The sequence below is a fragment of the Eutrema salsugineum genome, unplaced genomic scaffold, assembly GCF_000478725.1.
Source record: "Eutrema salsugineum unplaced genomic scaffold, Eutsalg1_0 scaffold_24, whole genome shotgun sequence".
Lineage (NCBI taxonomy): Eukaryota > Viridiplantae > Streptophyta > Magnoliopsida > Brassicales > Brassicaceae > Eutrema > Eutrema salsugineum.
In genome coordinates, this window is record NW_006256797.1 from 313792 (window position 1) to 337572 (window position 23781).

Here is a 23781-nt window from a genome sequence, read left to right on the forward strand (position 1 = left end):
GCCCATAACCAAATCTCTGACCCTGAAATCCAGCTCCATTGATGAAGTTAACATCCTCTTCCTCAAAAGCTTCATCTGGTCCGAAATTCTGAACTCCTGCAGTGTATCTGACAGATTTCTTACCCACAAGAAGGCTATGCACAGAGTCAAGCTTAGCCTTCACCTCAGCAATTTGCGATCCATCCATGTTCCCAGCCTGCTTCCTTCGTTGATAGTCTGCATTCTTGGTACTATTGCTAGATGCCAAGTTTTCAATGAGCTCAACAGCTTCGTCTGGGTATCTGGTGTTGAAGTTTCCATTGCTCGCTGCATCAAGAGCCATCTGGTACCTCCATTCGATACCTCTGAAAAAGATACCCAACAATTGCACATCGCTGAAGCCATGATGGGGGCAGTCTCGTTGGTACGATTTGAATCGCACCCAAGAAGCTTTGAATGCTTCAGTTGGTTCCTGAGAAAAAGTTGAAATTTTCGTCCTCAACTCCTCAGACCTAGCATCATCGAAAAAATTGTGCAGGAAGGCATTCCTGGTCTCTTCCCAAGTAGTGAGTGATCCTGGCTCCAACTGCTTCAACCAGTTAGCTGCTTCTCCAGCAAGAGAGTAAGGAAACAGCTTGCAGAGGAGGAAATCGTTGGACACTCCATTGTATTTGATGCTGGTGACCAAGTCCTCAAACCTCTCGATGTGATCCATAGGGTGCTCATGAGAGTGGCCATGGAAAGGATGCTGACCCACAAGAGTGTAGTACACAGGTTTCAGCTCAAAATCGTTTCTTTGAAACGCAGGGGCGCGAATCGCAGAACGATTTGCATAGAACTGCTCAGGCCTGTTGTAGTCTCCAAGTGTTCGTCCACGTCCAGCTGCAGGTGCAGGTTCCCTCGCATTCCGATCCTCTGGAACGTTCCTCTGTTGTGGAACGATCGCAGCATTCCCACGCGGTGCAGGTAGTGGAGTCTGGTCAACAACATCCACTGGTAAAGGAGCTGGTGGAATGATGTTACCATCTCCATCAATCCTTTGGCCTCTCGCATTGCACAGATGACCCTCTCGGTCTCTCCAGGTTCCATCATCATCACGAACAAGTCCATTGGCGTTTTCCATCATTGCCGGATCTCTTGCTTTCCGCTTCGTTCGCTCTAACTCAGCTAGCTGTTCGTTGCTCAAATTCACTAGCGGGATGTCCTTGTTGCTCCTGGTTCCACGAGTATGCATAAACCTGAAACACCAAAAACAAAGAGAGAAAACGAAATAAGTAAACTAGGTTATAAAAAAAAAAGGGTGTCGCGCGACACCACTTGTGGTGTCGCTCGACACTAGGTCGAAAAACTTAGTCGAAACTTCAAAAACTAGGTTTAATGGCGAAATCAAGTCCCCGGCAACGGCGCCAAAACTTGATCTGCTCAAAGTTTAATCCCTAAGCTACTCTGCAAGAGCACAGATGTGCAGTTGTAGTATGTAGGGGTCGAACCACAGAGACAAGAGATCACTCAATAAACCTTATAGAGATTGAATTACGCTAAGCAGAAATATTGTAAATAAATAGCAATGCAACAGAATTAGACTAAGCAGCAATAAAAACGGTTTGTAAGATTCAGATGGATGGATATTAGGCTTAGGGCGTTTCTCAGGAAATCAATGCATGCAGATCAATCGATTAGTCAGGGTTCAGGTTTAAGCACAGTTCTTGAACTCGAATCACAGAATTATAATTAACCAACTTCCGTTGTGAGAATTATCTAAGTCAAAATCCTAGAATTCCAAATTCCTTTGCAAACCCTAAAGATTTAAACCAGCTTTAATGCTCAAGTTCGATATGTTCACAAAGTATCTAAACCAAACCTTTGCGAATAGCTACTTTGCTCACCCTAGGTTCTTTCCAGTTATTCAATTACAATTCCGTGTTAATTAATTAACCTAAGATCTAAGTTCTAGGTTGCCAGTCCAGAATTAGCTTTAAGAACAACCTATGGTGAAGAACTAAATAGATTATGAACCCTAACTAACCAATCAATCTAACATCCAATGAAATCCTTTATGAGAACCCTAAACCTAACAAGCAAACTACTCAGACATGGAGATTGAAGCAATAAGCATGATTGAATAGCTTGCAGTAAGCAGTAAATAGATTAATAAACAGGGGTTCGAAATCTTCTCTCTCCGGAACAGAGTTTCAGACTTGTCTCCCCAAAAACTCTCAAAAACAAAAACTCTCTCTAAGAAAATCTAAGGTAATCGTAAAAAGGGAATAAAAATCCTATATATATCTCTAAGACACGTTTTGGGCTTCCTTGGAAACGTTTAGGCCCAACTCCTTCTTCAAATAGGAAACAAAATCGCCTTTTCCTTATTTCTCTAACAAGTGTCGCGCGTCACTCTCCATGGTGTCGAGCGTCACTAAAGCACAAAATCCATACTTGACGAATTTGATCCTGATTAAGCTCCAAAGTGCTCCAAAGTCTCCAGTTAAGCTCCAAACGTACCTATGACCTGAAAAGACTCCAAAAGACTCGAAAGACACTAAAAAGACTCTATAAATAAGACTTATACCATGGTTAAAAACCATAAAAACCATGATATATCAGTGTGAAACTAGAGATCTGGTTTCTAAGCTTTGCTGTCCTGCTTGTGGAGAAGAACTTGGTGAGGAAAGCTTCTTTACATTGTTCCCAAGTCAGAATTCTTGCAACTAGTAGATTCCTCTCTCATTGTCTTGCTTTGTCATCCAAGCTGAAGGGAAACAGCCTAAGCTTAAAACCATCTTCTGAGACTCCATTTATCTTGGTCAAGTTGCAGACCCTATCAAACTGATCAATATGATTCAATGGGTCTTCCATTGGCAGTCCATGAAACTTAGAGTTTTGGACCATATTAATCAGTGATGCTTTGACTTCGAAGTTAATGTTTTCCATTGGTGGAAAAACAATACCAGCTCTGTTCTCGTGAGCATTGGCTGTATCATTGGCCCCACATAGATTGGTTGGTGCGTTTGACATCTTTGATCCCTTTGGTGTTGCTCTGCATTGGCCTGGTGCCTTTGTTGGTTCTGTGGATGCTGTGCCTGATTCTGATTGCCTGAGCTGGTGCCCTGGTGGACATTGGCTTGCTGATTCGGCACATTACCTAGCTGAACTCCTATACCAGCTCCCTGACCGTGTGCTTGAGCCTGTTGTTCTTCCTGAACCGGCTGTTCAATATCAACGACGAGATGCTCCATATTTACTGCTTGTTCTTCTTCCCTTGGCTGTCTATTCCTTCTTCGGACCAAGAGGTTGATGTTGTCGACGTTTTTACGACATTTATTCAAACCCTAAACCCTAATTCAATATTGTGTATGTTAATTTGTGGTTAAGTATATTGATATGACTATTACGACGTGTTTACGACGGTTGGTCGTACTATCGTCGTAATATTACGACGTTTTAGCGATGAAAAGGCCAAATCTTCGTGATTTCGTCGTAAAATCTAATCTCAAATTTTGAAACCTTTATATCTGATTGTATGAGTCGAAACTCGCACAATCAAAATTTGTTAAGGAAAAAGAGGGATCTAAAGCTTGTAAGTGAAAATCTCAAGAACAAAGATCAAAAATTAGTTTTATTGCTTAGGGTTTCTGTCGCGTCAAAGTTACATAATGAAAGAATTACAACGACTATTTATACTAAGTCTACAAACTGCCTAGCCGAGATTCTCGGAAATCTTCCTTTTCTTTTGGTGTGGCTGAGGACTCCGAGATCTCCTAGGGTAAAATCTCTTGGACTCGTTCATCAGGCCTTTGCGACTATTTGGTTTGGTCCATTAACACTTTCGACCCTTCGGCTCGGCCCATTCTCTTTCTCTTTCGGCCCAATCCACTTCTCGTTTACGGGTGATTCCTTGGCTCAGGTACGCGAAAAACCTTCCAAACCAAGACCGGCTCGGTTCGGTTCTTCGCCTTCCCTGGTTCGGCTTGGTCAAATCGAGCTTTTTTGCTCGGTTTGGCCGAACCAGCAGTTGGTTTGGCTCGGTCTGGAATGGTATTTGGTTTGGATCGGTTTACTATGTTGGTTGCGTTCTGGTTCGATCCTTCCTTCGGTAAATCGTAGAATTGGGCTTTCCGAAACCCAATTTCGACACTTAGTCTTTTTTTAGGCAATTAAACTCGTGTGGGTGAAAACCGACCCCAACAGTTTGCCCTCCAGCTCGTCAGTTTCGTATACAAAGATGCCGAGTTGAAATTAGCGAAACCTTAACTGCCGGATTACACGATAAATCCCATTATCGAAGTTTTTGGCTTGGTTGGGTTCTTAGTTTCGATCGTTCGTTCAGTTTTTTTATTTTTTTGGCCGAGCCAAAAGAGCGCCTTGGGGACGTTTGACGAGCCGAGATGAGATGCGGCTTCTGCTTTTAACGAGCCAAGATTGATCGGCTCGATGCGATTCGAAGTAAATTTTCCAAGTGAATTGCCGAGTGAATCACCGAGGTGAATTGCCGAAGTGAATTGTCGAGCCGAAGCGAAAAGAGCTATACGACTAAAGTCGTCGAGTCAAGGTAGCGAAGAGTGACGCCGAGCCGAGGTAACAAAGAGAGATGCCGCTTGAATTGCCGAGCCAAGGCATAGCGGAGATTGATGTAGCAAAAGTTGCCGAGCTGACTTACCTTGCCGAGGCGAGACGAAATAGAGATTCGACGCTACCGAGCTGACCGAATTCACCGAAGTGTTAGTGTGGCTCGGTGGACTACTTTCGTCGAATAATGTTGCGACTCGTTTTGCCGAGACTCCTTTTTTTTTTACGAATGTGCGAGCTGGCGGATCTTATCGAAAGGGAGATCTTTTGAAGCGAGTTCCGAGCCACTTTTGAATACGATTACACCAAGGCTTTATCGAATTTTTTTTTTCTTGATTTTTTTTTTCTTTAAAGCTCGGACTTGGGCCTTAGGAATTGGCTTTTCTTTCCTAAGCCCATTATCTTTTTCACGACTTCCCTAGGCAAAGCGGGACCCACGTCTAGATTCCTACATATACTCGAGCTCCCTTCCTTCATTCTCACAATCTCACTTCTCCAAAATTTCCAAAATGTATTTTCTCCTCTCTCTCTCTTTCTCTCTCGATTTTTTTTGCTTCCTTCTCTCTTTTTTTGGGCGCCGCACCACCTAGGGTTTTCTCGAGGTGCGGCAGATCGTTTGATGTTTCTGATCTGCTCGAGAGCTTTCCGATCCATCATCAAACTCCCTGATCCTCCTCCGATATTCTCCAGATTCGTTCCTCTCCTAGATTATCACCCGAGCCAAAAGAGAGATGTCACAACGAACCGAGCCAAAAACTTCCACCGATTCAGCCAATTCCGCGAATTCCGTATCGCACCGAGGTCCGTCTAACTTTGGACCAAATGAGAAATTTGGAACAAATGAGCAATTTTGGATAAATGCAGACCGTCAGAAGTATGATAAGCGATGAAGACCTTCTCACCGACTGATCACCCCCAAAACTTGAGATAACATAGATGATCCAACCAGCTTTCTAATGCATTTGGTTTGGAGACAATCCAACGGTTAGATCTTCAGATACTCCCGATGCAAAAATGACAGAAAATGCAGTTCAGGAAGAGAGCCATGTGCCAGGACCGCGGCCAACACCCATTTTCCCGCGGGTAGAGCCACCGCGACCGCGGAACTTGGTCGTTCACTTTCCAGACGACTTAATTAAAGCCCAGATCAATTTCTTTCGTTATTTTTGAAGCCCTAAGTGTCCAAGACAACTTCAGAAGCTATAAATACCCCCTTTAGGTCATTCTAAAGGGTGTGTTCTTTTCTGTACTTAGATTTTCGTGAGACACACAAACCCTAGAGAGATAGAGAGACCGCCGCTTGAAGGAGGAGCCGCCGCTGGAGTAAGTCATCGCGCCTCCGTCTGCTTCTTCGTTCTTCGTTTTTCTTCCCTGTTCTCTTTAATTTCCTGCAACTTTCAATACTCTGTGATGATTGTTTACAATATGTTTGAGTAGTTACCCAGTTGGGTTTTTAGGGATTGTTCAAAGGGAATTTCATGTGTCTTTGCTTACAAATAGATAGATTTAGGATTATTAATCTTCTAGATGTTCTTCGTTTGCCTTTAATCTTACTGCGTGATTCTTTGTTGGCCACTTAGAAGCCGATCTGACATGATATGTTGCAAAAGTTTTCATTGATTGTCTGAACTAGGGTGAAACGAGCAATTCTTCTATAGGAGTGGAAACCTACCTGTAGTTGAGTTGTGAATATTGATGAGTCTTGTTCTGCTATTGCATCTTCTCCCTTCCAGGATCAGAGTGGAAACCTACTGATCAGGGTTGCGAGAGATAGTTGTTTAGTGCTGCGAAAGTAGGCTATTCATACTTCTGTGCCTCGAGTTCTAGAAGATACGTAGTTGATTACATTTATCACTTGTTTAAAATCGACATAGCCTAGTCCATGAACCCCTACGAATTACCCTTGACGCCCAACGTTTGTCTTTAATTGCTTACAACCTTTGATTTAGTTTGCTTTTCAATCGCTATCTACTTGCCTCCATTCTACTTTCATTCGCTTTTTACTTGCTTTTACTTGCTTTTGTTTTCTTTTACTTGCTTTTGTTTTCTTTTAATTGCTTTTACTTGTTTAGCTTTCTAGTTTAGATTTAGTGACAACCAAAAACCCAAAACCAAAACCAAAACCTTTTTAGTTCTAATCTGATTTAAGCGTTGCAGTGAATTCGTACTGAAACAACTAAGTCTCTGTGGATCGATACGCTAAGTACTACAGCGCACATCTGTGCATTTGCAGACATTTATGGGTTATAAATTTAAAACCTGAAGCTTAGTAGAACGAACCAATACTCCGTTTACAAACCGCAATCAATAGACAAGAGTTTTTAGGCTCTTGAGGGCTATCAATCCCCTTGTCAAAGTAGTATAAGGGGTGTCAATCCAAGAATGTGGAAGCTGGACACTAGACTAGTAGGTGTTTGATTCAAACAGGTGATTAAAAGGAAACTAAACAAGATTAACAAACTAGCAATGATTAAAAGCAAGAAGCAAATGATAGATGGTAAACAAGATGAGAAAACAAAGCCTCATGACAGAAATCCCTTTGCAAATCACTTAATCAAGTCTAACAACCATTAGAGATAACCAAGCAATCAGTGAACAAATAATCTCTAGCAAAGAAAGACTGAATCTTATACAGAAAGATATAGCAAGCAATCACATGATCTCAAAACCAATTAACTTAGAACTCTAAACTAGATTAATCCTCTCATGAAGACATTAACCTCTACACTAATCCATTTTCAAACCAAATTCGCATTTGTGAAATATGAATCAATGAGCATTAAGAAACAGTTCTAATATGTCATTTATGCATTTAACAAACATCATCATGGCATTAAGGCATAAACCCTTAGTTAGCTTTCATTCAGGCATTTCATCAAACACTTTTGGTGCATGAAAACCCCAGATTCTAGACCCAAGTGATGTGCAAGGATCTAGCATTAGGATAAGCTAACTAAGGAAAGGAGAAGAGAATCTAAGCCTAAACAATCATTAATCTACATCTAAGCACCCTAAATTACACACCTAAATGCTTAAAGAAAGACTACTCACTAATCATACTTAACTCTCCTAAACCTTTGCAAGTAGAGTAGTTAAGCATGATTAGAGATTAGAAATGGAGATGGAAAGATAGAGGATGATCGATTTCAGCTTTAAACACAAAGTACTCTCTTGATTCAAACCCAGAAAATGAAGATCTCTCTTACAGAGTTTAGGTATTTCACAAAAGAGGCAAAGAAAACCAAGAGAATAAAGCTTAACCTAATCATTAAAGTCTCAAAACTATTTATACTCAGGGTTTTCTTAATGAGCCAACCCTTAACAAGCAGGATATTGGCCCAAGAAGGCCCAAAACCTCGGACTGGATCGGGAGAAATATCGACGTGCCATATCTTGATATTTTGGTCGACATTCTTTCGGCGTTTGAGGTTGTAAAATGTCGACCATGGCTCACCTCGACATTTTGGTCGATATTATTTCGGCGTCCCAGGTTGAAAATGTCGACCACTTCTTATCTGGATGCTTTTGGTCGATATGAATGCAACCCGTCTGAACCAAAACCTTCATACCTCTCCGCTCAATGGTCCGAACCTCGGTCTGTCAACTCCATGAGCCAGATAGCTCTGTCAGATACAACTTTGATGAAGGGTCCGAGTCCAGAAGACGTAGGAAAGGGCTCCGTCGCACCGGTTCTTTGAGGCGCGTCGTTTTGGTTCTTTAGCGGCTGCGAGAGATGTGTTCCTTCTGATTGGCGTAGCTTTCAGCTCCGACCTCCAAATTGAGTGATCTAAAGCGTTATGGAAACTAGACTCAACCTTATTGAATATTGAATAAGTAACCGGAGGCTGAATCACAATGAAAGGCTTTCGTATCAGTCGATGAAATAGAGGGATTGTTGGCTCCTATACACTTGTCCGGGTTTGATGCATCCAAACGAGGGTCTCTCCACGGTTTCTGCTTCAGATGCTCCAAATTGACTCCAAAATACCTGTAAACACTCCAAAAGTGCAAGACTCTCTAGGACCTAATGCAATTACTAACTAAAGCTATAAACAAAGACAAAATAAAGTAAAACTACCTAAATGTATGCATGAGACTCAATATTTGGACCAAAAAATGCAATCCTAATTATCCAAATTATGAATATATCAACTCCCCCACACTTGTCCTTTACTTGTCTCCAAGCAAAAAGAACAAATGAGAGAAGGAGGTTGGATGCATTGGTAGTTTTTATTTCCTTTGGGAGAAGTGACCACTAAGAGAATTCAAGTTCATGCTCAATATGCAATGCAAGACCATACTCAGATATATCAACTCAACAAGAAATCTCCACAAGTTCTCCTCTCCCTCAACTCTTTCACATTCATTAAGCTTTTATCAAGTGAATCAAATGATGCAATGTCTAAACAAGCTGGTTTGGCTAGGGTGAGGTTATGAGACTAAAATGATCTCATCAATGCCTGAGTGGGTTCAATGCAGCAAGGGGATCTCTCTATGAATGATCAAACTTTGGCAGAATGCTAAAGGTAAAAAGCAACCTATGCATACAAAGGCAAGGAATCCTCCCACCCCACACTCTACTCAAGGCTTTCTCACTTGCTTACTCTCTCAAGAACCTCACTTTTCACACTCATTTCTTTCTCACTAGGGGATTTACTTTTCATTTTCACACTCAAGTCTTAGTTCAAACTTTACACAGCTCTTTTTCACTTTCTTTTGTAACCTCTAGCCTCTTTTTTCTTTTCTTTTTAGAACATTTAAGCTCTTTGGCTTCTTTTCTTTTCCTTTAACTTAGAGGCTAGACTCTTTCTTTCCAAAACACTAGAGCTCACTTTCTTTGACTCAAAACTCCAAGACTGATTTCTTTTCAGTTTTTATCCCCTAGTTTTCACCACTCTCCTTTTTCCACTCATCTCTCCTTTTTCCACTCATCTCTCCTTTTTTTACTCACCAACAAGTATTCCCCCACACTTAGTTCTTGCCAAATCTCTCAGCTCCTTGATGATGGAACTTAGCACTCAATGAGACTTGCCCTTGTCGCTCTAAACATTATCGGTATCCACAAACTTATTCAGACAATGCACCACATGATAGTTTCAAGTCAAGTTCAAGGTTTTCACTTATTTAGAGTTGAGTTCAATTCAAACTTGCTTCTCAGATTCAGATCATTTCAAGCCTTGCAAGCACAGAATTTATTTCACAAGCATATTTAATCCAAATTCTCAAAGTGATTTACTCTCAAGGAAAACCTATCATTACTCCCAGCAAGATGCAACCTATATGATGCAAGCTAGACTCAATCCTAAAATGTGAAATTCATCTACATGAGCAATTTTTTGTGAAAACTTTTCATTTTTCGATTTTTTTTTTGGGTTTTTATGTGCACTTAGATGCCAATGCATGAATAAATGAGACTCAAGACTCAAAATGGAATATAAGATCAAAGAAAATATGATTAGTAAACACTAAACCCCTCTCCCACACTTCAATAACACAGTCCCCTGTGTTATAAAAGTATAAGAAAGAGGATAAACAGAAAAGAAGATGCAGAAATCAAAAGAAAGATGCAAAATGCTATGTACAAGGTTTGGAGTGATACCTGTATAGATTAAGTGTTGGAGAGGGAGGTGGGTGGGTTTCTGATTTTGCCTGAACCATCCCATTGAGCATTGGAAACCAAGGAGCTGCTGCATTCATATCGACCTACTTAATGTCGATATTCTGGTCGATATTCCTTCGGTGTTATGGGTTCAAATTATCGGCCAGAATATCGAGCATTAGGCACCTCGATATCTCAAGAAGTTCAGACTCTTTATACTATACCGAGGTGACACAAGTCGATAGCTTGGTCGATATTATTTTAGCGCAAGAGACACATTTGTATCGACCAATCTATCGAGAAGGAGCATGTCGATATTAATGCAAACTTGTCCGATCTTTACAGCTTTTCTTTGCTCCATTTTCCTCTAGGCTGCAGTTAAGCCATACTTAACCCTGTCCACACTTAAACAAAACATCAAAACGTCCTAAAAACAACAAAAGAAAGCATTAAAAAGAGTATTTACAAAGGATAAGCTTGGGGTGTCTCCCAAGAGCACTTTGTTTAAAGTCACTAAGTTTGACTTCATACACTCTTTTCTTAGTGAGGGTGAGGAGGAGCATTGATGCTCCTTGTCTTGTCCATGAACTCAAGTGTGATAGCCTTGTTCATCAGCTTTTGAACACCAGCTGACCCTTTGTCTATGAGCTCTTGTGTGAGGATTGACCTGACCTTAGCAAAAGGTTTTGCTCTTCCATTGCCTTTAACCTTGTATTCAACAGCTCCACCATCAGACTTCCAAGGAGTGAGATGTAAGACTTGAGAAGATGACTCCAGAGTGAATGGTCTGGTTCTTGGTGGGTTCTTGTCTTGAGACCCTGAGCCATTGTCTTTGTTGCTGCTGATCTCTTTCTCACTTGGTGTAGGAGATAGAGATTCCAAGCAAACTTCATCATCACTAAAGAAATCCCCTTCAAACTCAAGATCAGGGATTCTTTCTTTTTCTCAACAGATGCAAGGGGTTGAGCTTCTTCTATAATTCCAATACTCCCACATACATCATCCCATAGCGTTTCAACTCATCAGAATCATCAGATATAACTCCACAAAACCCAGCATGAGGAGGCTTAAGAGGATAAGATACTTCATCATCTACCTTAGCAAGCACCACTCTTTGAGTATCAAAGTCCATCCTTGCTTCGGTGGTGTTCAGAAATGGAGTTCCATGCAAAAGAGGTAGCTCTTTTGTCTTCTTCATCTTCATGACTACAAAATCTGTTGGAACTGTGCATTCACCAATTTTCAATGGTTAGTCTTCAAGGATTCCATATGGTTTCTTTGAGGATGAATCTCCAAAGGTGATTGACATGGGGTGATGCTTAAGACTCTTGATCCCTAGTCTCTCCACCATGTCTAAAGACATTACACTGATGCTTGATCCAGAATCACACAAAGCATTCTCCACTTTCAAATTTCCAAGAGAGCATGAGATGGAGAACTTTCCTGGGTTGCCTAGCTTGGGAATAGATTTGGGTTTCACCCTTGTTGAACCAGTGCTAGTGACTCCATCAGATGTACTTCCTTGAACCATTCTCTGATCCTTTCCTTCAGCAATCTCAGAATCATTCTTTTTCATATCAAAACAAGCTGCCTCCCCACCTTCTTTCTCAATGTCCTCATTGAGATCACAGAACAGGAACTCAAACTCATCTATGATGGCGTGCTCGTCATCTTTTGTCAGGCATTTTTCACTGGAGACATTGCCATGGAGAAAGTCCTCAATTTCTTGGACAGCAGCATGATTCTCATCATTTGAGAGGATTGCATTGCAATATTCTGTTTGATGTGCAATTGATGTCCATGGTAAAGATCTTTGAGCTTGAGAACTGCAGTGGCCCTTGTTTTTCTCTAGAGTCTTGACTTTGGAAGCCAAGGTTGAAAGTTGAGTTAGAAGATCAGAATAAGTGCAATCCACCTTGTTGTTAATCTCTGCCAATTTATTTGTTGAAGTCTATGGCACCACTTGCTTGACCTTTGAGGATTTGCTTGAGCAGGTTCTGCACTTCTTGATCCTTATTCTCTGAGTTCTGTTTGGAGACTTTGTTGTTGGGGAGGGACAAAACCTTGTTGTTGAGTGTTTTGAGGATAGAAGTTCTGGTTTGGGGGATTCTTGTAGTAGGTAAAGCCCTTTTGGTAACCTTGTTGGCCACCTACAAAGTTCACCTCAGCTGTGATGTCTTCCCTTTGAAATGTGTCTTGAAACACATGATTCACATCTCTAACAAAGTTGGCTGACTGATAAGAAGCTAAGAGAACTGTGTCTAGCTTCTCATTGAGAGACTTGACGTCTTTTCTTGTCCTTTCCTCTTCAGCACTCACAGCTCCTCTTGAATTCCTTTCAAAGTCTGATCCATATAGCTCATCACTCTGAGCTACATTCTCCACTAGGGTCATGGCATCATTGACTTCCTTGGTCATGAAATTACCATTTGAAGCTGTGTCCAAGAGGAGTCTGACCTTTGGTAAAGCACCTCTGTAGAAGGTACTTATCAGCAGAGCATCTGAGAATCCATGGTGAGGGCATTGCATGGCATACCCTCTAAATCTTTCCCAAGCCTCACAAAATGATTCATGGTTCATCTGAATGAAACTTGAGATTTCATTTCTTAACCTTTCTGTTCTTGATGAAGAGAAGAACTTGGTTAGAAATGCTATTTTGCATTGCTCCCATGTTGTGACTGATCCTTGAGGTAGAGACTTTTCCCATTGATGAGCTTTGTCTCCTAGAGCAAAAGGAAATAGCCTGATAACACCGTATTTTGACCACTTTTATGGATCATAATTGTATCTTATGCAAGTGTTTTAACTCTGTTTTCAATGTTTTTAAAGTGTTTTCAATGTTTTAGAGTTTCAAAGGACTTTACAGGAAACTTGGGCAAAAGATATGCAATTTGGAACAAATGAGCAATTTTGGATAAATTCACAGACCGTCAGAAGTATGCCAAGCGATGAAGACCTTCTCACCGTCTGATCACCCTCAAAATTTGAGAAAACATAGAGAGTCCAACCAGCTTTCTAATGCACTTGGTTTGGATACAATCCAACGGTTAGAGCTTCAGATACTCCTGATGCAAGAATGACAGAAAATGCAGTTTCGGAAGAGACCGTTAGCCGGGACCGCGGCCAACCCCTATTTTCCCGCGGGTAGAGCCACCGTGACCGCGGAATTGGTCGTTCACTTTCCAGACGACTTAATTAAAGCCCAGATCAATTCCTTTCGTTATTTTTGAAGCCCTAAGTGTCCAGAACCACTCTAGAAGCTATAAATACCCCCTTTAGGTTATTCTAAAGGGAAGAATCAAAGGAGAGACAAACTTAGAGAGAGAGATAGAGATTTTCGTGTGAGAAACCCTAGGAGGCTGCCACCTTTGAAGGAGGAGCCGTCGAGGAGAGCATCATCGCGCCTCCATCTGCGATTCCGTTCTTCGTTCTTCTTCCTTCTTTTCTTTAATTTCCTGTAACTTTCAATACTCTGTGATAATTGTTTACAATATGTTTGAGTAGTTACCCAGTTAGGTTTAAAGGGATTGTTCAAAGGGAATTTCGTGTGTCTTTGCTTATGAATCGATAGATTTAGGATTTATAATCTTGTACATGTTCTTCGTTTGCCTTTAATCTTACTGCGTGATTATTTGCTGGCCACTTAGAAGCCGATCTGTTATGATATGTTGCGAAAGTTTTCATTGATTGTCTGAACTAGGGTGAAACGAGCAATTATTCTATAGGAGTGGAAACCTACCTGTAGTTGAGTTGTAAATGTTGATGAGTCTTGTCCTGCTATTGCATCTTTTTCCTTCCAGGATCAGAGTGGAAACCTACTGATCAGGATTGCGAGAGATAGTTGTTTAGTTCTGCGAAAGTAGGCTATTCATACTTCCATGCCTCGAGTTCTAGAACATACGTAGATGATTACCTTTATCACTTGTTTAAAATCGACATAGCTTAGTCCATGAACCCCTGCAAAAACCCCTTGAGCCCCAACGTTTTTCTTTCATTGCTTACAACCTTAGATTTCCATCCTGCTTTTATTCGCTTGTTACTTGCTTTCATTCATAACCGATTTTTACTTGCTTGCACTTGCTTTCGTTTTTATTTGCTTTTACTTGTTTAGCTTTCTAGTTTAGATTTAGTGACAACCAAAACCCAAAACCAAAACCTTTTTAGTTCTAGTCTGATTTAAGCATAGCCGTGAATTCGCACTAAAACAACTAAGTCTCTGTGGATCGATACCCTAAGTACTACAACGCACATCTGTGCACTTGCAGACATTTAGGGGTTATAAATTTAAAACCTGAAGCTTAGTAAAACGAAAACAACAAACCCTGCTTTTGCTCGCAATCAAGTTTTTGGCGCCGTCGCCGGGGACTTTGATTTGTTTCGTTGCGAATCCCAGCTTAAATCCATTAGGACACTTGTTTACTTTTACTTTTTTCTTTTGAATTTTTCAGGTTTCTCTGCGATGAGAGACCGGGAACATGTTCCCGGTACTCTTGGGGATCCACCAAATTGTGTGGATGGTGATCCAAGCGATGATGACCTTACTGATGATGAGTTTGAAGAACCGATCTCTGATGACAATGAACTGATCGGATCGACAAAACATGAAGATGATGAAGAACTGATTGGAAGTTTCGATTCACTCGAGAAATTCTTGGAAGATCAAAGAGCTATTCAACCAGCCTTACCAGCGGATGGCAAAACCGAAATTAAGGTAACATATATCCATTTAGTTCAACAAAATCAATTCTATGGTTATTCATTCGAAAACCCGATAGACCATATCGAGACGTTCGAAGAATTATGTGCAACCATTACAGCAAATGGGGATTACCACAAGTGTAGTCTTTTCCCATTCTCTCTTAGAGATAATGCCAGCAAATGGCTAAAATCTTTGCCACATGCTTCACTAAAAACGTGGGCAGCGTGTAGAACTGCTTTCCTAAATCGTTTTTACACTAGAAATCGTTCAAATCTCTTAAGAAACAAGATAAGAACTTATAAACAAAAAGAAGATGAAGATCTTTTAGATACTTGGGAAAGATTTAGGGAATACCAAAGAGATTGTCCACACCATTGATATACCGAGGAGTACCTGCTGGGTATCTTCTATCGCGGTATAACTCCAGAGTTACGACACTCTTTCGACACAACAAGTAATGAAGATTTCTCAACTAGATCGGTAGAAGATGCTCACGTTTTCATTAAAAATTTCGCAAACAGCATCCGAAATCAAGTTTTTGATTTCGTTCATTATGTCTGAGTAGTTTTATTGTTGGGATTAAGGGATTTTCGATGGGGATTTATATGTTCGATGAAGATTCCATGAGCTTTTGAGCCGAATCTTAGAACTTTTTCTTCTGAATTCGTTTTTACTGCATGAGAGTAGCGTCATGAACTAGAATCTGATCCAGATGCTTGGTGACACGAAAGTGTTCATCCGGTATCAGATCTAGTTTGAGAGAGCAAAACAAACATAGGAGTGGAAACCTACCTATGGGCGATTTGTGAATGCTGACGAGTCTTAAACATAATGCATCTCTTCTCTTCCAAGGCCAGAGTGGAAACCTACTGGTCAGGGTTGAGAGAGATAGTTGTCTATGATCACGACAGTGGTGTATTCATACGTCCGTGACTCCAGTTCGAAAAGTTTAAGCTAAGATCTTATCAAATTTACTCCCTAGCAATGTTTTGAATCGTTCGTACCCCTGAGAAAACTTCCCTGAACCCCAACGCCTTCTTTTCCATTGATATACACCGTTTTTATTTCAAGCTTTAGTTCAATATTGTCTTTCCTTTTTAGTAGATTTTCATTTAAGCAATTAGAATATCTGTTTTTCTCATTTTTATTGATTTTCGTTAAGTTTAGTTATTAGGTCATTTAATTCCCGTATTTTCTTTTAAGATTTCGTTTTTACATTTTAAACACACCACTAAACCCCCACAAAACCGTTTTGGTTCTAGACTTCCTTATTTTATACTTATTTCAAAGGCTTTTTGCAGGAAAAGATCCTCCTTCCCTGTGGATTCGATCCCTAAGTACTACAATCGATCAGCTGTGCACTTGCGGCTATTGATTTCATTTAGGGTAAAACTTGACAACCCTCACACACCACATCAAGTTTTTGGCGCCGTTGCCGGGGAAGGCACACGTTTTCTTTTCTGCAAAACCCCGAGAAAGGTTGGAAATCGACTCTAGAACCTCCTTTTCTGCAACTTTCCATTTTTCGGTTATTTTGTTTCCATTTCAGAAGATGTGGATCCTATAAATCGAAATATACACTATGAGGAAGGTTTCTATAACACTCCTCAAGCCACCAGACGCAGAGAGAAGCAGTATCTGCGAGATCTCTACAAATAAACTCAAAGCAAAGACTACAGAACGCTCCAGAAGGAGCCCTACGCACCTCAAATGGTGAACCCTAGATATTCTATGTATCGCCTACCTCACCAGGTTCTCCAGCAAGATGAGAACGTCCAGCTCAGCAACAGATTAAGTCAGCTCGAAGGCGTGATCAGACAGTTCTAGAAGCTCAAGCAACCGCTACAGCTGCTCTAAACGAAAGGATTGACGGGATATCGAAACTTTTCAATGAGAAATTCGATAACCTAGCCTCACAAGTCAATTCAATAGAAGAACGTGCAACCAAGGACGCAGCTATGATCGCTAACAGGTTCAACAGCATGGAGGAAGAGCAAGCAAAGCACACCTATGAGCTTCGCGACACCAAAAACTAAGTCATGGACCTAGATTTCAAACTTGATGACGTGGACAAAGCCCTAAACGAAGCTAAGAACGAGTCTTATGACTTTACAGTCGAAGTTTCAGAGAAGGTTTACAAAGTCATTGACAAAACCGAAGAGCTTGACTCAACCATGGACAAAGTAGTCTATGCTCTTGATGAAGTTGAAGAAAAGGTTGAGGAGATCATGCAAGGACTTGGAGAGCATATCCCAGCAACCAAAACTAAAAACTCAAGTTCAGAGATGAAGTACCTCAAGACAGAAGACCTAGGAGACCACCCAGGAAGCAAAGGAGGAAGCAACAGCAGCAGAACAGCTCGGAGACGAATCCCCGCGGTTGCGTTGGCTCCGACCGCGGCCAACAAGCACTCTCCCGCGGTCGTGTTAGGCCTGCCCGCGGCCCATGGTCGTCTTCCCGCGGTCGCATCACCTGCAGTCAAGGCCAACCATAAAAACGTCCCAAAACAGTCTCGTTCAGCTCATACAAGCATCTGTACGTCTAGTACACCTCCTGGGATGACTAAACCACTTCATCAACAACTGGTTTGCTCCATAAGCACCCAGAGATCTGAAGAAGAGGACAAGTCATGGCCTTGCAACATGGCTTTGTCTTGTGAAGATGAATATGAAGAACAATACTCTGAAGATGAAGAGTATGGATTGTTTGTAGAAGATCCAAACGCAGGATATTCATCAGAAGATGGCTCAGGAGAAATTCAATGGATCACCAACAACATCAGTAGAGAGAAGCTAATGGAGTTCAACAATGTAATCAGATCATTCCCTGCTCATTTAAGCTTTGATGAAATCTGGAAACTTGGTCGTTTGCAAGTCTTTTTCAGGTACTGCAAGGAGTCTAAAGAGGATATCCATAGATACTTTATGAGAGCTCGATACATGACAACACCAGAAGCAGCTGTCTATGCGATTCACCTCAAAAATCCGGAAGACTGCAGCCACTACACCAACAAAATCAGCAAGGAAAAGCTCGACGGATTCAATGATGTGGTTCGAAATTTGCCTGAAGGAATCACGTTTGCTAGAGCTTGCAAGGACTTCATGATAGGCCACTACTTCTGTGATAGCAAAGAATCAATCCCTGAGATAGAAGACTTGTTCAATCATGCCAGAAGAGGTAAACCTGTTCGAACACTTCATAAAATAGAAGGTATAGGTCAGTTTCTTATCTTTTGTTCTATTAGAGGAGAAATGTGATTCTGGAGCTTGTCTTAACATGATGTCCAAGGCAATTGCTTTGAGACTTGGTATTAAACACCTGCGCAGGACTAGAGCAAAGATTAGTCTAGCTGATGATTCCAATGCAACACCTCAAGGTATAGCTCATGAAATTCCTTTGAGAATAGGAGATTACATAGTGCCTGTCGACTTCTACATTGTCGAGACGAGAGATGCAACATATCCAGTGATTCTGGGATGGTCTTTTCTAGCAACTTCCGGAGCTATAATGGACTGGCTAAACCGGAGGATTTCATTTGCTAATATCGACAAAGATGTCTTCACAGAAGCTGTTCCATACAACAGCAAAGCAGGAAAATGTTCTGCAACAGAAGAGTTTGAAGAAGAACTTTGGAATGACGAAGAACCTGCTAGGCAAAGCAAGGAGATGTCGAAAAAGACTTGTCTCAGGACAAGGTCTTCTTCATTGGAATAAGTCACGTCCAACACCAAAAGTCGAGCTAAACGACTTAAAACAAAAGCGCTTAATGGGAGGCAACCCATTTAGGTATTGTTTTCTTTAGGATTTTTCTTTTTCTTTTGATCTTTTTCTTTTTCTTAGTTTCAGATGTTTCTTATAAAACAAAAAAAAAGCCAAAAAAATCAAAAAACCCGAAAAAACCAAAAAGAAGGATGGTACCTGACTGCTCGGCCCAACAGGAACCAAGGAGAAGCAGGAAGAGGCCGCGATATAAGCCCCCGCGGTCGCAGATGTTCTGACCGTGGGAAACGACTCATCGACCGCGGTCGCGTGATTCTGACCGCGACCAAGCACTTGGTTGCCGCGGTCGCGTGGCCCCTGACCGCGGCACTTGGTCGTTGAGATCAAACCCGACCCCAAACCACCCACTTCACCCCATTCCACCTCACCAATCACCCTCCACCTCATTCATCACCCTCCACCACCTTCATCACCACCTAATCACCTTCCCAAACCTCTTCGAATGAATCCGGTTCATCTCCACCAGCATCCCGGATCCAGGTAAGTTCTCTTTGTCCTTACCAATTCGATTATCTATGCATTTTTCTCATCCAATCTCGACTTGTTTCACACTGAGGACAGTGTGATTTAAGTCTGGGGGAGGATTTTATCCCTTTCTAACAACTTTTCTTTCATGAGTCTTGCATTATCTACACTTTTTGCATTTTCCTTAAAGTTTTTCAAAATCAGTTTTCAAAACAAAATACGTTTTAAAAGGGAATGGTGAACATGAATCAATGATAGTTGACTGTGTGCTTTTAGACTGTTCCTAGTGACATGCTCATTCATGATTTAGGACTAGACTAGGCGGTAGCTAAGCACATTTGAAACGAAGTACCCAGAGGAATTTGAATGATTTCGATTTAAATGAAGGGATACACTAGCTCTATTCTATTTGGACTTAATCTGGACTTAATTTTCTCATTGAAGCATTAGACTAGGGAAACGAATCATACATTCAGGACTCCTTTATCCTTTTACCACTCTCGGTTGATCCTGAATGGCTAGTTCATCTTTAGCTAGTTCCCCACCTTAACCAATCCTCTTTCAAACCACATGCACTCTTGTTTTCTATTGTCTTATATGCAGATAAGTGCAAAAACAATGGAGAGAAAGAGGAACGACGCAGTTTTCAGTCACCAAGGACAGAGACCTGCGATTTGCCAGAAAACTTCCCGGAAGGATTCAACACAAGAGGAAGCTCAGTTTGCCTTAGAAAAATCTCAAATTTTGGTACAATCTCGTCCTCTAGTCTCTCTCTCTTGAAAAGGCATTTCCTATATCAAAAAAAAAAAAAATCCGAAAATAAGAAAAGAAAGGAAATAAAAGCCTTAGAGAGTCTAGAGAGGTCGAATTTTAAGTCCCAAGGCAACTGGAGTTCGATTTTATGGAGTTTTGGAGATTGTTTTCTGATTCCCGGAAAGAATCTAAGTCTGGGGGAACAGCTGTTTACAACAAAGGAGGAAAGATTATGCAACAACATTTGGCAAGAAGAAGTAACTGAAAACTGTGGTCATCAACATGTCCTTATCTCTCTTGCGGTTTTGCATATTATCTTGCATCCTCCAGATCTTCAGGTAACCCGAAACACTTTAACTCCACCACTTAAACAGCCCTTTAATGACAAACGCCGTCTACCCTGGATGATGTCTTTAATGAGAACTCACTATTGAACTTAATGAATGTAGAGAGCTAGTTGATTGGAATCAAGATTTAAATTGTTTAAGTTTTGCATGACGGAAAAAGTGGACTAGTATCTCTTGTGCATTGGTGAGAATTTTCTAGACTAAGTTTTGGATTGATGCACTATCTTTGGTCCTAGTTTAGGAGTTCATGTCTATCAGATTTGTGCATTCCCTATTTTTGTTTTCACTTAACCAGTTTAGGCTTTTGCTTTGTTTGAGGACAAACAACGGTTTAAGTCTGGGGGAGTTAAAGAGCAAAAAGGACCAAGCCGCACGAAGATCCGCAATTCTCACCGACAGAGTGATGCGGCTGAGTTTACAAAGGTTTTATCTCGTTCTAGCCTCTTTCTTTGGTTATGCGACTTAGGCATGCGGCTTGGGACTAAGGGAGGACCAAGTCGCACACATACCTTCCCCAGATTTCATCTTGGTCATGCTTGTTGAAGAGGAAGAGGATTGAACCGCACAAACACTCGCAAAACACATCTAGATGGGCATGCGGCTAAGGCTAAGGGACTTAAGGCTCACAAGACTGTTTCTTCACCTGTGCGACTTGGGCATGCGACCTGGGAGACTCCTGACCCACTCGCACATTCGTCACTTTATCCACTAAAGCCGGGTCAGGACCAGGTTTGTTCCGGGCTGACCCGGTCCGTTTTTAGAGAACTATATATAGTTTTTAGGGTCTTATCCCCAAAACAGAAGCTTTATTCCTTTTGTCTCTTGCCTCTTTTGTGAAAAGACTCCTCTTAAGAAGAGAAATATCGATTTTTAAGGGCTGAATCAAGAGAGTTTGAGAGATCTTTGTGTTTAAAGCTGTTTTCTTCTTAATCTATCATCTCCATCTTCATTTACACACTTCTAATCATGATTAACAACACATCTTGCAAAGGATTTAGTGTGTTGATCATGATTAGTGAGTACTCCCCATATTAAGGTCCTAGATATGTAGATTAGGGTGCTTAGGTGGTAGATTAGTGAGCTTAGGGGTTAGATCATGCATATTCCATTCTCTAGAACCTGTTCTTAATGCTAGATCCATACAAATCATATGTGGTCTAGATTCTGGGCATTTCATGCACCAAAAGTGTTTGATGAAATGCCTGAACCAAGGTTGTTAGAGGTTTAAGTGTTATTCATCATGGGAATGATTGTTTATATGCTTAAATGGCAGATTAAACTGGTTCTTAATGCTTGTTGATTCATGTTTCACTAATGATGATTAGGTTAGAAACTGGTTTAGCATAGAAGTTGATACCTTCATGAGAGGATTAACTTAATTAATGATGTTTAAGTTGAATGGTTTGCTTGATCATATGGTTCATTAGCTCACTAGTTTAACACTGAAGGCACCCTAATCCACTATCATGTCTAAGACCTTTCTCATCATCATACATACATTCTCATCATCATTTTGTTATTTGCTTGTCTTTGTTTGATCACTTCTTTAATCATTAACCTTATCAAGTTTTTAGTTGTCATTAATCAATCAAAACCTCACCTGTTTACTTGAATTGAGAAACTGATCACATAGCTTAGTGTCTATCACCACATTCTTGGATTGACAACCTCTTTTGTGCTACTTTGACAAGGGGATTGATAGCCCCGAGACCTAAAAAGTCTTGTCTATCAACTAATCATGCTTAACACACCTAATCTTTTGCAAGAGGTGATGTTAAACATGATTAGAAGCAAAGATAAGAAGAGAAGATGATAAGAAACAACTTTAGATTGATTAAATCCTTGAGATATCTCTTAACAAAATCTGGGTTTTTACAAAAGAGGCAAAGAGAAAAGAGAGAATAAAGTTTAATCTAATCATTAAAGTCTCAAAACTATTTATACTCAGGGTTTTCTTAATGAGCCAACCCTTAACAAGCAGGATATTGCCCAAAAAGGCCCAAAAACTCGGACTGGATCGAGAGAAATATCGACGTGCCATATCTCGATATTTTGGTCGACATTCTTTCGGCGTTTGAGGTTGGAAAATGTAGACCATGGGTCACCTCGACATTTTGATCGATATTATTTCGGCGTCCCAGGTTGAAAATGTCAACCACTTCTTATCTAGATGCTTCTGGTCGATATGAATGCAAACCGTATGAACCAACACCTTCATAACTCTCCGCTCAGTGGTCCGAACCTCGGTCTGTCAACTCCATGAGCCAGAAGGCTCTGTTAGTTACAACTTTTATAAAGGTCCGAGTCTAGAAAACGTTGGAAGGGCTCCGTTTCACCTGTTCTTTGAGGCGCGTCGTTTTGGTTCTTTAGCGGCTGCGAGAGATGTGTTCCTTCTGATTGGCGTAACTTTCAGCTCCGACCTCCAACTTGAGTGATCTAAAGCGTTATGGAAACTAGACTCAACCCTCTTGAATCTTGAATAAGTAACCGGAGGCTGAAACACAATGAAAGGCCTTCGTATCAGGCGATGAAGTAGAGGGATCGTTGGCTCCACGGTTTCTCCACGGTGGAGCCAACGATCCCGGTTTGATGCATCCAAAACGAGGGTCTCTCCACGGTTTCTGCTCCAGATGCTCCAAATTGACACCAAAATACCTGTAAACACTCCAAAAGTGCAAGACTCTCTAGGACCTAATGCAATTACTAACTAAAGCTATAAACAAAGACAAAATAAAGTAAAACTACCTAAATGTATGCATGAGACTCAATATTTGGACCAAAAAATGCAATCCTAAGTATGAAAATTATGAATATATCAGGGAACTTGAGGCATAAATGATATGTTGATGGAACGGCTCGCATCAAGTTCAACCATGGCGTTCCCATGATTACGTTGTAAATTGTCGGATGATCAGCGACGGAAAACTCTACAACTTTCGTTACTCCTCCTGCTTGCACGGGAAGCCTGATCATCCCAATTGTCATCGTTGTTTCCCCTGAGAATCCCGTTAATGGCTTCGGGACGACAGTTACTTCGGTTTAGTTCGATTTCCATCCTCCTTAGGGTTTCGCGAAAGATAACATCTACCGAGCTTCCCGTATCGATTAATATTCTTGCGACATCGTGATCCCTAATGGTAAGTTCGATCACGAGAGGATCACTATGTGGCGCATCGATTCTCACTGTTTCGTCTTCCGAAAATGAGATTGTGGTAGCGGGATAGCTCGGAGGCTCCGCCCAGTTAACACTTGCATCGGCTCTCTGCTGGAAAGCTTTAATCGATGATACAGTGTCAAGACAGTATTGCAATCCACCCATTATCATATTGATCCTTCTTCTGGGACCATCTCGCGGATCCTCGTTATTCCTACTTCCTCGCTTTTGGGCTTCGCCTCGGTTTCTTTGCTCTCAGTTCGGGGGGTTAACTTGGTCACCTTCTCGCTTTTCGTCTTCGGGCTCCTTGGCAGATGCGGTTTCTTTGGGCTCTCCTGCTATTCACTTTGCGGAGAGTCTGGCGGCCAAGAACCGACAGTTTGCTGTTGAGTGCCCGTAGCACTGGTGGTGTTCGCAGAATGCTTTTTTGTCATAAGTT

At 41.2% G+C, this 23781-nt stretch overlaps 3 non-coding genes across 3 annotated transcripts; 2 read left to right on the top strand and 1 right to left on the bottom strand.

Annotated features, from left to right (window-relative positions):
• The first annotated feature begins 377 nt into the window (after positions 1 to 377).
• LOC112086042 lies at positions 378 to 484 on the top strand. The gene has a single exon (XR_002899267.1). It is a non-coding gene; the product is annotated as a small nucleolar RNA R71 (small nucleolar RNA).
• A 12166-nt stretch (positions 485 to 12650) lies between these two features.
• Positions 12651 to 12757, top strand: LOC112086060. Its single transcript, XR_002899284.1, has one exon. It is a non-coding gene; the product is annotated as a small nucleolar RNA R71 (small nucleolar RNA).
• A 2358-nt stretch (positions 12758 to 15115) lies between these two features.
• Positions 15116 to 15223, bottom strand: LOC112086090. The gene has a single exon (XR_002899312.1). It is a non-coding gene; the product is annotated as a small nucleolar RNA R71 (small nucleolar RNA).
• Positions 15224 to 23781: the final 8558 nt, after the last annotated feature.